We start from the raw sequence: 14,002 nt of genomic DNA, 5'->3' as shown, positions 1-14,002 counted from the left end.
TCATTTCCCAATGGTATAACCTAGGGTAAGTTACTTGGACTTCTCAGAGTCTCAGTATCTTCACCTGTGAAATGGGGATAATGAAGGAACATAATCTCTTAGGGTTGTGTGCAGTTTCTCATCATGTAAACAAAGTACATGGCAAGGCAAATAGATGTGCCTAATATTTGTTTTTGTTATCTCCCAGGGCCAGGCACCTAACAAGTGGTAATTCTGGTATCTAAATTTAGATAATTGGATTTCATATCCAATGTCCTTTCCATACACGACCTCCCATAATATTAATAATGTTGATTCCCTGCCACTGTGATGATGTACAATCCATTAACATTAGGGCAGATGGTCCAATTTGTTTTTTCAGAAGTGATGGGAGATCCATCTATAGTATCCCTCTTGGTACAGTTGGCACACTTATCTGATTCTCAGTTTCCTCAGTGAGAGAACAGTTATGGCCTTAGGACAGAGCTACACCAAAAAGCTCTAGATTTTGGTTCAGCTGTTTGCAGCAAAGCGCTGAAGATACTAGTCTGACCACATGAGAAGCCAGAGAGCCTGTATTAACTGAACCAAAGGGAGACTTGTAGTGTAGTTGAAAAAGCATGCACCTAGTGAGTTGGAAGACTTGAATTCTAATCTTAGATTCACTACTTATTAACTATATCTTGAAACGTCTTTGAGCCTGAGTTTCCACATCTCTATTTTGTATTTTTTCTAGCTTTATGTAGGTACAATGGACATCTACATGTTTAAAGTGGGGATTCCAACAGTTATCCTTGGGGCTGTCACCTGGTCATACAGTCCCTTTATGGAAATTAGGAAAAGGTGCCTCTTCTTCCAAGCAGATGCAGCTTTACATTAAGGTTCATGAGCTGAGTGAGCAGAACATATACTAGATTTCATTCTCCACTAGCCTTCTGGTGCATTGCACAATGAGGGACCTCTGCTGTCTCTCCACTGCACAGGGCCGTTAACATCAAGTGAGATAATAAAGGTGAGGAAGCTTGGTAAAGTGTAATCCCGTCTGTCAATGTAAGGCAAATCCTACTTGGTTTCAAATATTAGGACCCAAGGGTTACCTGGGTAGATATACTGACCATTGCCCTTCCCTTTGTTTCGATGATCCCTCTGATCACTAACTTGTACAGCACCTATAAATTACTGGCTTTTAAAGCAGAGATTATGGCAAAGAAAGGCTTTCTACATCATTTTCAGGCCTAGACCGGTCTTGCTCTTGAGATCCCTGAAGACTAAAATCAGGTTTTTTTGATGATTCATTCTCTTGAAGACATGCTGTTTTTAGAACACCCTAGAGTGGGACTGGGTCTTGCCCATGGGTGGAATTTGGAATCCTTTGGTTAGAGCTTATCTCTGGTTTTCAGGCAAAGGTCATTGTATAAAAGGCTTGTATCAATGGGAGAAAGAAAAGTTGCTGAGCCACAATTTGCCCTCTTTTCACAGCTTTGAAGCCCAAGCTGTGTTCTGGGCTCTGTGGATCAAATAGGACAAGAGGATCTGCTTTTATGAGTCACTAACAAAGAGACAGCTTTAGAGTCAGACAAACCTGAAATTAGGTACTAGATCTGACATTTACTAGTTTTACAACCTTGGGCAGGTAAATCACCTTTCTAAGTTTCCATTTGTCATCTGGAATTAGGGATAGTAACAGTATTTATCTAATGGGTTTTTTACGTGGATTAAATGAACTAATACGTGGAACGCACTTAGCATTTTGTCTAGCACACTATGCGTTCCATAAATGTTAGCTTTTATTACTGAGCTCCCTGCAAAATACCAGACTTTGCCATGCCTTCCACCAAGAAGCCTAGGGTTCAAGTTGGGGATTAATATAATTATACCAGAAGAGATAAATAGAAATACAAAGCAACAAATGTGTGATACGGATAGGAACTGATGTTAGGAACTGGTGTTTGAACGAGGCTGTGAAAAAAGGTGAGATTAAGATAAGTAGAAAGGATGAGGAGGGCATTCCATATGGGATCGGTAACAACAGTAAGCTTCAGGACCCTGAGTAGACCAACTTGCCTGGAGAAGTGGGGATAATGCTATCTGGGAACATAGGTTGGGATTAGAAGAAGAGAATCCTAAATATAGGGTAAGTGTTTGACTCTTGTTCTATAGATAATGATGAGTGACATGACGAACCTTGTGCATGAAAATGTCTAGCAGGTGTTTGGAAAGCTCTTGGGAAAGTGCTCAGAGCCAAAGCTAAAACTTTGGGGATAGAAGTTGAAACTGGAAGCCAGCTCCTTGAGAGGTGCCTGTTGATTACATTTAATGAGGGTGGCTTTTGAACAGCATTTAAAGTGAAATGGTGAACCTGTCAGATTTGAAGACAACTTAAAACATTAATGGGGGTAGGGTTTGCTTCTCTGAGTCTTCTGAAAGTACATGTGGCCTGTCAGAATAATTTTTTAAAATGGAAATTTGAAATATAAAATATAGTTATTATAGGGAGAGAAAAATGACCTGTATAAAACTTAACCATATTTCCTGAAATATTTTCAGAGGGTTCTTATGACTGAGTAACCATGACAAGAGTAGGAAAATGAATAAGCTCTAGTTGACTAGAGGGAGGGGTGCTGTATCATATCAGTTTATAAAGGGAGATGACATTGTATAAAGGGAGATGACATTTATTCATTTTTGAGAGAGTGACAGAGCGCAACTGGGGAAGGGGCAGAGAGGGGGAGACACAGAATCTGAAGCAGGCTCCAGGCTCCAAGCTGTCAGCACAGAGCCCAACGCAGGGTTCGAACCCATGAACCATGAAATCACGATCTGAGCCAAAGTCAGATGCTCAACCAACTGAGCCACCCAGGCACCCCTTTAAATTGAGGTATAACTGACATAGAACATTATATTAGTTTCAGGTGCACAAAATAATCAGTATTTGTACATGTTGCAAAATGATCACGATAATAAGTTAACATCCATTACCACACATCATTATAATTTTTTTTCTTATGATGAAAACTTAAAAAGATTTTTTTAATGTTTATTTATTATTGAGAGAGCATGAGCATGGGAGGGACAGAGAGAAGGGGAGACAGAATATAAAGCAGGCTCCAGGCTCTGAGCTGTCAGCACAGAGCCTGATGTGGGGCTTGAACTCACAAACTGCAAGATCATGACCTGAGCCAAAGTTGGACGCTCAACCGACTGACCCACTCAGGTGCCCCATCTTATGATGAAAACTTTTAAGGTCTACTCTCTTAGCAACTTTCAAATATGCAATGTAGTATTATTAACTATAGTCACCATGTTGTACATTACATCCTTAGGACTCATTTTACAACTGGAAATTTGTACTTTTTTGTCCACCTTCATGAATATTCAGTTTTAAAATAAAATTAATTACAATTGAAGTCTAGAAACGTAGGAAATATAGATGAAGGCTGTTGATGTTTCTTTTTCTTTAATGGAATACATGTGCATACACATTGGCATGACATTTGAAATGGAATCTCCAGCTAATAATCATAGGCTCTAAGTATACAGACTTATATGTAATATTTCCTTATCACATGAAGGTATGATGATGAATGACAAAATATTGAATATACTGGGATGCTGAAAGAGACTTAATTTTATTTGGCATATCAAAAGAATAGAAACTTCCACATTAGGTTATTATCAGAACAGTAACTATATTCTTTGTTATATACACTAATCATGCACTGTTTTCATATTAGAACTTAATTTCTGTAGGAACCATAAACTTCAACCTTTTGAAAATAATTTGTTAATATGTATCAAAAGCCTTAATGTTCTGCCTTTCAAACAAGTAATTTTTTCTTTAGAAATATGGCTTAATGTAACAATTTGAAACATAGTGAAAATTTGTAAGCAAACTAAATGTCCTGTAATAGGAGAAAGAGTAAATTAATTCCACCAAATTTTAGTATGGAGTATCTTCATTAAATGTTATAATGTCATCAAACCTAGTGTTTTTGAAATACTTTTAATGGAAAGAGAATTTCTCTTCACCTAATGTTAAATAAGTGCTTTCAGCCTCTGTAAATTGAGCTAAAAGAACTTTGTTCTTTGATTTGGTCAACAAACTTTTATCTAATAAACTTTTATTTTATCTCTAAGTTTTAGGCCCAGTGCCTGGCTTACAAAGATGAATAGAGTCCTGATCTTGAATCTTTTCTAGGAAGGATAGATGTACAAATAAATAATTATACTAAAGCATGAAGAATATTTTAATAGAGGTATGTTTGTATTATGGAGGGATATAAAGGAGGGAATGGGCAATTCTCACATGGCAAGGGAAAGCCTCAAAGAGGTTTGAACTGGGTTCTTTTGGGTGAGTAAGAGTTGGTTATCAAGAGGTAGAAAGGTATTTCAGGCAGAAGGAATATGTGTAGAGGCATTATGGTAGAAGAGCTTGGTCCGTGCAGGGACCTGTAGTAGTTAGGTATGGCTGGGAAGAAGAGTAGAAGAGTTAAGTTTGTATTTTATCCTCTTGGCAGGGGGAAAGTAAAGAATTTTAGGAAGGGGCATACCATAATAAAATTGTATTTTACAATTTTGGGCTTTAGTGTGGAGGCCACATTTGAAAGGGTACTAGATGAGAGACATTAGGGTAATACTGCCATAGTTCAGATGTAGTGTTAAAATGGCTGTGAATGAAGAGGAGGGGATGTCAGGCAGAAATTTAGGAGGCCTAAGTAATAGGTTTTAGTGACCAATTGGACTTGTCCCTCAGTGAGTGAGAAGAGAAAAGACAAAACCATGTCCAAATTACTACCTTCAGTGACTAGATGGTTGGTGGTCCCATTAAGTAGGAGAAAGATAAGTAAACCAGGAATAGAGGCAAAGGCACGTGTGAGAAGAGGTGCTGCAGGATCCTGAGATAGAGAAGTTGTTAAATAGTTGTTTGGAGCTTAGCAAAAAGATTTCATCTGAAAACCTGGATAGCAGTGAACTCCTGTTTCCCAGTTCATGAATATAACATTGTCCAGGGAGAGTGTAGAATTAGGAGAACCCTGAGGGAAGATCTATCTAGTATCCAAGAGACATAAGAAACTTAAGAACCGAAGAACCAGGAAAGCAGTGTCTTCAAAGAAAACAGAACAGTCTGGAGTTAGTTTGCTACTGCTGTGTAACAAATTACCTCAAGCTTAATGTCTTTAAAAAAAAATTTTTTTTTTAACGTTTATTTATTTTTGAGACAGAGAGAGACAAAGCATGAATGGGGGAGGGTCAGAGAGAGGGAGACACAGAATCTGAAACAGGCTCCAGGCTCTGAGCTGTCAGCACAGACCCCGATGCGGGGCTGGAACTCACGGACCGCGAGATCATGACCTGAGCCGAAGTCGGCCGCTCAACTGACTGAGTCACCCAGGCGCCCCTCAAGCTTAATTCTTAACACAAGCTTATTTATGACTTACGGTTCTAGGGATCAGAAATCTGATGCAGCATGACTGGGTCCTCTGTTTAGGTTGTCAAATCTGCTTTCAAGCTCATTCTTGTTGGCAGAATTGCAGTTACAGGACTAAGGTTCCTGTTGTCCTTCTGGCCTGGAATCTTGAAAGGCCATCTTAGAATTCGGCTTATAAGTGTTTTATGAAGGATGAATGGCAAATAAAATAAGAATTGAGAAGTGTCAATTGGTCATTGGTAAGTTTAGTAAGATCAGTAGCACGAGCACTTTTTAGCAGGATGGTAGGGGCAGAAGCCACATGCAGTTAAGTTTGGGAATCAACTGGAAATGAAAGCATAGCTGGGATATAGGGGCTTCTTTCAAACACCCTGTCGTGAATGGGATGGAGAATGTTGGGAATAATAAACTAATGAACTAGGTCTCAAGGAAACTAGAAGGAATAAGCTCTAGACTACAGGTGGAGTGATTAATTGTGGACCTGTAGGGGAACTCAGCTTCCTCTGAAATAGAAGGAAAGGAAGTATGGAGGGGACTACAGATAAGTTTGTGAAGGGGGTGGGGGGAGGGTCTTGGTGCTAGGCAGCTGAGAAATTGAGGGCATTACTGTCTAATGGCCTCAGTTTTCTCTTACAAGATCAATAAAAAAAAGCAGGTGAAGTTCTGGAATTGCTACTTTGTAGCTAGGAGGCCTTTCATAAAATTGTTGATGAATGCATGAACCAAAAGCTAATGGAGAGGCAAGAAACATAAAGAACTCCAGGTGCTCTCCAGATTGCCCACCAAACCACATCTGGCTCACCAGGCTCCCTTTTTGCTCCCTTTTCTCTTGTTATGTTCTCAAACTTAGTCTGAGCTAGAATTGCTTAATAGATCCTCACTCAGAGGATGTGGATTTCCTGCTTATAAATTGCCTTGGGCTTTAACAATCTTAAAATCTTTCTAGGTTACCTAGAGGATATCTAATTTACCATAGTTGACCAAAATTACTTTTCCCTCCTTAGATTGCGAGGTATTTGAAGTCAAGGGACTTTGGATTTTTTCATCTTTGCATGTAGCACCCGTAGGGACAGTCCTGGCATGTAGGGAGTCCCCCATTTATTTATCTAGCTCCATGACCTAGACTTAAGGCTCCTTTTTTTATTTGGCCATATTGTGCTATTTTTTTCTCTTTAACTTAGAGAAGATAGTCAATCTTTACAAGTATATATGTAAATTTTAGAAATTTAATGGAAATATAACAAAAATACAGAAAAGTGCTTATATTATAAATGTCCGGTTTGCTGAATTTTCAAAATAAATACACCTGTGTAACAACATCCAGTTCAAGAAAACAGTAAATCACCAGCATCTCTGCAGTCCTTTTTATGTCTTCTACCAGTCATTATTTCTCTACAGAGGTAACTACTATGGTGACTTCTAATCCATAAATTAGTTTTTAAAATTCTTTTTATTTATTTATTAAAAAATTTTTTTTAACATTTATTTATTTTTGAGAGAGAGCGCCGGTGCAAGTTGGGAAGGGGCAGAGAGAGACTGAGACTCAGAATCTGAAGCAGGCTCCAGGCTCTGAGGTGTCAGCACAGAGCCTGATGTGATGTGGGGCTGGAACTCATATGAGTCATGAGATCGTGACCTGAACCAAAGTCGGACACTCAACCAACTGAGCCATCCAGGTGCCCCCATAAATTAGGTTTTTTTTAGAACTTTATATAAATCAAATCATATGGTATGTACTTTGCCCTGTTAGGCTTCTTTCACTCAGCATTGTATGCATGCAGTTCATCTGTGTTCTATGGAATTAGAGTCTATTCATTATCTTTGCCTTATGATATTCCATTATATGAATCTATCACAAATTCACTTATCCATTTGATTGTGGATGGATATTTGTGTTGTCTCCAGGTATGGGTTATTTCTGATTGATGCTGCTTTGAACATGTCTTTTGGTGAACATATGTTTGCATTTCTGATGGCTATATATCCAGAGGCAGAATTGCTAGGTTTTAAGGTATGTGAATGTTTGCTTTAGTAGATCCTGCTAAATAGTTTTGCAATGTGGTTGTATAGCTATACTAAATTATACTTCTGCCAGCAGTGTTTGAGTTGCTCCCACATCTGTGCTAAGGTATGGCATTATCTGCCTTTTCCAATTTTAGCATTTCTGGTTTTATTTTGTATTTCTTTGATGATTAGTGAGGTAATCATGTACTTTTTGCATATACTTTCTTTGAAAATTTGAATGTCTTTTGTTGAAGTCGCTTGTCTTTTTCTTTGAGATGTTTACTATTAATTTGTAAGCGTCCTTTATATATTCTAAGTCTTTTGTTGAAAAATATACATATTGCATATATTTCTCTCCTTCCAAGAGTTTTCACTCTAATTCTGTCCTTGGTAAACAGATGTTCTTAATTTAATTTGTTTAGTTTATTAAATTTTTCCTTTATGGTTATTGGTTTTGTGACCTGTTAAAATTGTTGCCTACTCCAACCTCATGAAAATATTCTCCTATGTTCTTTTAAAGGCTTTATTGTTTACCTTTTACATTTAGGCCTACAATCCATCTGGAAATGATTTTTGTGTATGGTGTGGCAAGGGTGAAAGTCTTTTTTTTTTTCCATATGGATATTCAGTTGACTCCAATATCCTTTATTGAAAAAAAACATCCTTTCAATACTGCAGTGTTACTGTTTTCATAAATCTGGTGACCATACATATGTGGATCTGTTTCTGGACTTTTTATTTTATTCCGTGTGTCTTTTGCTTATCCTTGTGCCAATAACTGTAGCCTAATTACTATAGCTTTATAAGTCTTGATATCTAGTAGTGTAAGTCCTCTAGGTATATTATTTTTGCCATCTAGGTTGTTTTGGCATTCTTGGCCCTTTGCACATAAATGTAACTTTAATCCAACAAATATTTTTTAAAAATTTTAATGTTTTTATTTATTTTTGAGAGAGAGACCCAGCGTGAGCGGGGGAGGGGCAGACACACACACACACACACACACACACACACACACACACACACACAGAATCCGAAGCAGGTTCCAGACTTTGAGCTGTCAGCGGGGCTGACAGAGCCTGATGTGGGGCTTGAATTCATGAACTGCAAGATCATGACTTGAGCCAAAGTTGGATGCTTAACGGAATGAACCACCCAGTCATCCCAATCTAACAAATATTTACTGAATATCTATTTACTATGTGCTAGGCACAGTGATAGATGTTGGGAATATAGCTGTCAATAGGATAAGCCTGGTTCTTTTGTTATAGTTGGGAAAGCCACTCACAGAGTGAGATGAAAAAATGGCCTAGAGGGGTGACTGGCTGGCTCAGTTGGTTAAGCGCCCTACTTCGGCTCAGGTCATGATCTCGCAGTTCCTGAGTTTGAGCCCCGCATCCGGCTCTGTGCTGACAGCTCAGAGCCTGGAGCCTGCTTCAGATTCTGTGTCTCCCTCTCTCTCTGCCCCTCCCCTGCTCTCACTCTGTCTCTCTCAAAAATAAATAAAAAATTTAAAATATTAAAAAAAAAACTGGCCTAGGGTAGGGGCGCCTGGGTGACTCCATTGGTTAAGCGTCCTACTTTGGCTCAGGTCATCATTACACGGTTCATGGGTTCGAGCCCTGGGTTGAGCTCAGTGCTGACAGCTCAGAGCCTGGAGCCTGTTTCATATTCTGTCTCTCTCTCTCTCTCTCTCTCTCTCTGCCCCTCACCAACTGGCACTCTGTCTCTAAACATTAAAATAATTTAAAAAGAAAAGAAAATGGCCTAGACCCTGAGAAACTCAGTATTTAAAGTCAGTTAGCAAAGAAGATTGAGAGCTAGTGAGAGAGAGCACCCATATGCTAGAGGGCACATAACCCTACATGTGAGAAAACCAAGGATGGCATGAAGGAAGCAAAGGGAAGATATATCCAGCAATTATGGTCAGTTATGTCAGTGTTACTGCAAGATCAAGCAAGATAAAGACTGACAAAACATCCACTGGATTTAGCTCTGAGTACTATTGAGAACTTAATGAAGCAGTTTCTGTGGAGAGGTGAGGTGTGTGTCTTTATTAGACTGTAAACTTTTAGATGGGAACAAAGTTTCCTGTTCAATTAGAGCTGAATGAATGTTATTTCATGATGATAATCAAATGATCTGCATACTCCTCATGATGAAAAAGTAATTGCTGTTCTAAATGGAGAATAATTTAATGCTTACTCAAATCTTGGTTGTTTTAGATAAGCAAAAACTATATTTCATCCATCCATCCATCCATCCATCCATCCGTTCATTTATTTATTCATCCATTCATTCTGCAAACATCTTTGGAGCAACCACCAATTACCCAGGACTCACATGTACTACATTGAGTACAGATGTGAGTAGTGTAGGAATGGAAGAAAGCTTAGAAAGATGTATTTGATCCATGTATATCTCAATGAGTTAACTCTGCAATCTCTATTTTGACAGCCTTCCATGACCATTCAAAGCGATAGATGGTTAAGCACTGTGATCTGAAGACAAAATTTTAGACAGTGCTTTCTTTCTGATTAAATAAAACATAGGATTTCAGTAGGGAAGCTCTTTTTTCTTGTTGGGGCTCCTTCTATAATTTATTATTTGTTTGGTATTTATTTACACCTTGGCATTTTTGTTTGAGTCATTTTCTTTTTAGATTTGAATGCTTATTTTAGGAAAGGAAGAGCAGGAATTACTTCATTTTCAAATATAATACAATTACATTAAGTGTGGGCAGTGCTAATTACTGATTGCCATTTATCGAGGGTCAGGGGCCAAAGTTTATTTTTCTTTATTGTGTGAATTATTATTAGACCTTCACTTGTGGTCAGGTGGATTAATAAATGCCCATGTAAACCACTTTCAAGCACACCTGAATAACTTAAGAATTTCTACCAATAGGGGCGCCTGAGTGGCTCAGTTGGTTAAGCATCCAACTTCGACTCAGGTCATAATCTCATGGTTTGTGGGTTTGAGTCCACCATCGGGCTCTGCTCTGGCAGTGTGGAGCCTGCTTGGAATTCTCTTTCTCTTTCTCTCTCTCTCTCTCTCTCCCCCTCTCCCTCTCCCTCTCTCCCCCTCCCCCACTTGCACTCTCTCTAAATAAACTTGAAAAAAATAATTACTACCTATAAAATCTTGACATTAATAATTTTAAAGTCTATTTTTTTTTAAATAAGTCTTCATAATGATTTTATGAGGGAACTTTCTTTTACTTAATTGAAGTACTTGAAAACATAGAAGTTTGGTATGGGAAGGGAAGTCTTCAGGAATAAGATTAACCTTGAGTGATCCTGACAGACTCTGGAATGCAAATGATAAATACAGCATGTTGGCAGAAGTAAGGCTTTCTTTAGGAGAGTAGAGGAATAGAAAAAATGGGGAATATAAAATAAGTTCACGGTAGGAATAAGAAGTCCATTTAGTTCTTTTAAAAAGAGCTTTTCACAGGTTGATTCACAATAATTTTTTTCCTCTTAAATTGTTTTGTTTTTTTCCTTAGAAATAACTAGAAACAAAGACCACTAACTAATGCTACAAATTAGTAGTCTCTGGTAATACTATAATTCTAATTGGTGAAGAAAGGAAATAGAGAATTAAGACAGTTTGAAATGATGCTTAATATTTTTAGTTCCAAGTTCAATCAGTATAGTCATCAACTGACATTTACTCTGAACCCCTTGGGTGAATGGCATTGAACCAAATCCCAAAGAAATAATATCTTCTGCCTACGTGAGCAAACTGGTAGTTGAACTATTGCTCTCAGAAGCTATGGATAATAAAAGTTGATGTTAATATGCTGTGAGATTCCAGCCTTGGAGTCATAAGGCTAAGATAGAAAAAGTATACCCCCCCCCAAAAAAAATTTTGATTTGAAAAATAGAAACTGTATTTACTTTTTGTTTTGAATAAAGAAGTCACTGCCCTATGCAATGAAACACTAAATTTCAAATTATTTTTTAAAATTTCACCAAATATTGTCTTAGCTTAAAAGAGTTGAAATTTATTTGATTGATCATTGTATGAATAATGCAAAGTAAACTTTCATTTTGACAAGTAAAATAATGAGGTGAGTTGATTCAGAGCATGTCAAGTAGAATTGTAAGTGATTTATGCCTTCATCGAAAACTCAAATACAAAGAAATCTTGGTGGATGTCAAAAATTTGTGACTGAAACCTATTTTTACCTGATCTCCATGGTTAATATCATATTTATAAAGGTATTTTTCATTCTGTAATATTACAATGTTTCTTTTTAAGGATGGTCAGATTTTAAGCATTTATCTTTTCCTAGTAGTTTCCCCTCCCCTTGCCCTCTCCATCCCAATCTCTTTTCTTCGGATAGGGTTCCTATTGCTGGCTACCCAGTCATCACCATGCTAATACCATTTAAGGTAGCTCTGATGGGTTCATTTATTTTGAGTCCTTCAATTCAGTTTCTCTTTTAACCTGGCTTCCTAAATCAAGTTGACAAACCAATTTATTTTTCTCCCTTTTCATTTCAACAATTTGTGATTCAGATTGGTAGGAAAATATAACGTAATCCGAGCACAATCTCTTCCCCTTGGAATCAGTATTTTCGAGGCTTCCTCCTTTCCTTGGCGGAACGTGCTTAAATCAGGCAGAGTACCTAGTGAAGGACTCCAGCCCCCACAGTTCCTTGTGCGCGCATGCCCTCTCCTCTTACAGTTGTCAAAGTGCTTTTGCCAGAGCGGTCACATAATCAACCTGAAAGAAGAAAATAAATACTGTACACTTTTTAATTTTATCGATCCTTAAAAACTGGACACTCAAAGGTAACTGCTGCTAAGAATTTGTTACTTGAGATTGGGTGATTGCATGTGAAGGAAGATCTATTGTGTGTGTGGTGGGGGGAGGGGAAGGAGGTATCTATTTCTCGGACTTTGCTGTAAATAAGAAAAAAGAAAAAAAGAAACACACCCAAACAAACTATACGAGCAGTTGCCGAGAGACACTGTATGTTAACTTTGTAAATGTTATCTTAATCTATTGCTTTCCTTTTGTTTAAAAGCGTCTTATTTATTAAAGATGGGTCTTGACCTTGACAGAATGAATTTATGCAGAAAGTGAAATTTATATCTTTAAGGAGTGTTGTGATGAGAAATGGGTATTCCTGGTATGTGGTATGATAAAAAAAATTTAATTCAATAAATATATTAATTGTATATTATAAAATATTCTGAGTCCAGCTTACTTTTTTAGCTTTTTTGCTATATAGTACAGCATTAATTTTTCTATCAAGAGCATGTAGTTTAAACTGAAGGCATTACAGAAAGCATCAATACAAGCATCGGATAAGCTGAATATTAAAATTATAATCAAATGCATATTTCAGCCATGATGATATGGCTATTGTAAAGACGATTCTAGCCCACTGGAAGCAACTCAGACCCCAGATTATAATGGTTTACTGCAGCACTGCTTAAACCAAGTCTGAAAATGTCTTTCTATGTCCATTTTCTTTGGCAGCGGTAGAACTTTGTGCTGTTGTGAATCCAAGCTTTGCTTGCCTCTTTGTGTGGTATTTTACAATACAGATCAAAGCCATTGTTTTAGACCAAGGGACCTGAGAAACATAAAATCAATCTTATGTAGGTTTTATTGGTAGTAGCTGACAATTTGTGAGGTATATTGGGCTGGGTTTTTATGGGGGGGGTTGAAGGGGAGGAAAGAGTAGAGAGTAAGGTGGCTATGAAGCATTTCGTTCAGCCCACTATTTTTTGACTGTGTATGAAACTTTAAAATGAATGAGTAACCATTTTAAAGATAGTTTTTTAATAAAATAGAACTTTTAATTCCATTTCTTGATCTGAATATTTTGCTTAATGGCTAACAGTGGTGGCATCTCCATTTTCCAATACATTTATTTTATAACATTTATCATGAGGATGTCCAAAGGCAGAGCTTCTGTGTATATCTGAATGTCCTTTCACAAGTATTCTGAGAAAGATGCTTCCCAAGTATCTGAGTTAATTAAGTAACTGCATTATATATATATTAATAACTTTGTTGCAATTATACTGAATCATCATCTAAAAATAATTGTATGGTCATTTGCTTCTTTAACATCTCAAAATATTTGTTTTCAGAGTCTCAGCACTTAATATTCATATATTTAAAACACTTAATATGTTCTAAAGGACAGACTAACTCAGTGATAACTATGTGTATGGAAATCTCCTGATTTTGAGTGATTACTATTTTCATCCTTGAATGGGAAAACAGGCTGTATGGCAGAGGTGAATATAGCCCTTCTATGAGAGATGGAAAATACCATACACTCCTTATATGGCTAAATGAAGCAGTGATGGCAATGCACTATAATTACAACGTATGAGAATTTGGGACTTTGTACTATGCTATTTTTAACGCTTTTGCTAGCATAATTCAGGGTCTTCAAACCATAATCTTTCATTGCTAATACCAGTGATAAGAGAATGGATTCTAAATTTGCCAAAGTCTTGTGACCAAGGCAGCATCAGGAGGATTCAAAAATGAAAATCTGGCAACCTCATAAGTATCTTGACTTTCTACTTAAATCTCAGGGGGATTTTTTTTTTTAAA

The 14,002-nt window shown here is 37.3% G+C and overlaps 1 protein-coding gene across 7 annotated transcripts in view; it reads left to right on the top strand.

Moving 5' to 3' along the window:
• CPEB3 (cytoplasmic polyadenylation element binding protein 3) overlaps window positions 1-14,002 on the top strand; it is a 188,760-nt gene that overhangs the window by 18,720 nt on the left and 156,038 nt on the right. The window lies entirely within an intron of this gene.

Source organism: Panthera leo, chromosome D2, assembly GCF_018350215.1.
Source record: "Panthera leo isolate Ple1 chromosome D2, P.leo_Ple1_pat1.1, whole genome shotgun sequence".
Classification (NCBI taxonomy): Eukaryota; Metazoa; Chordata; class Mammalia; order Carnivora; family Felidae; genus Panthera; species Panthera leo.
Note: the sequence above shows the minus strand (reverse complement) of the source record. Positions and strands in the feature narration are given on the sequence as shown.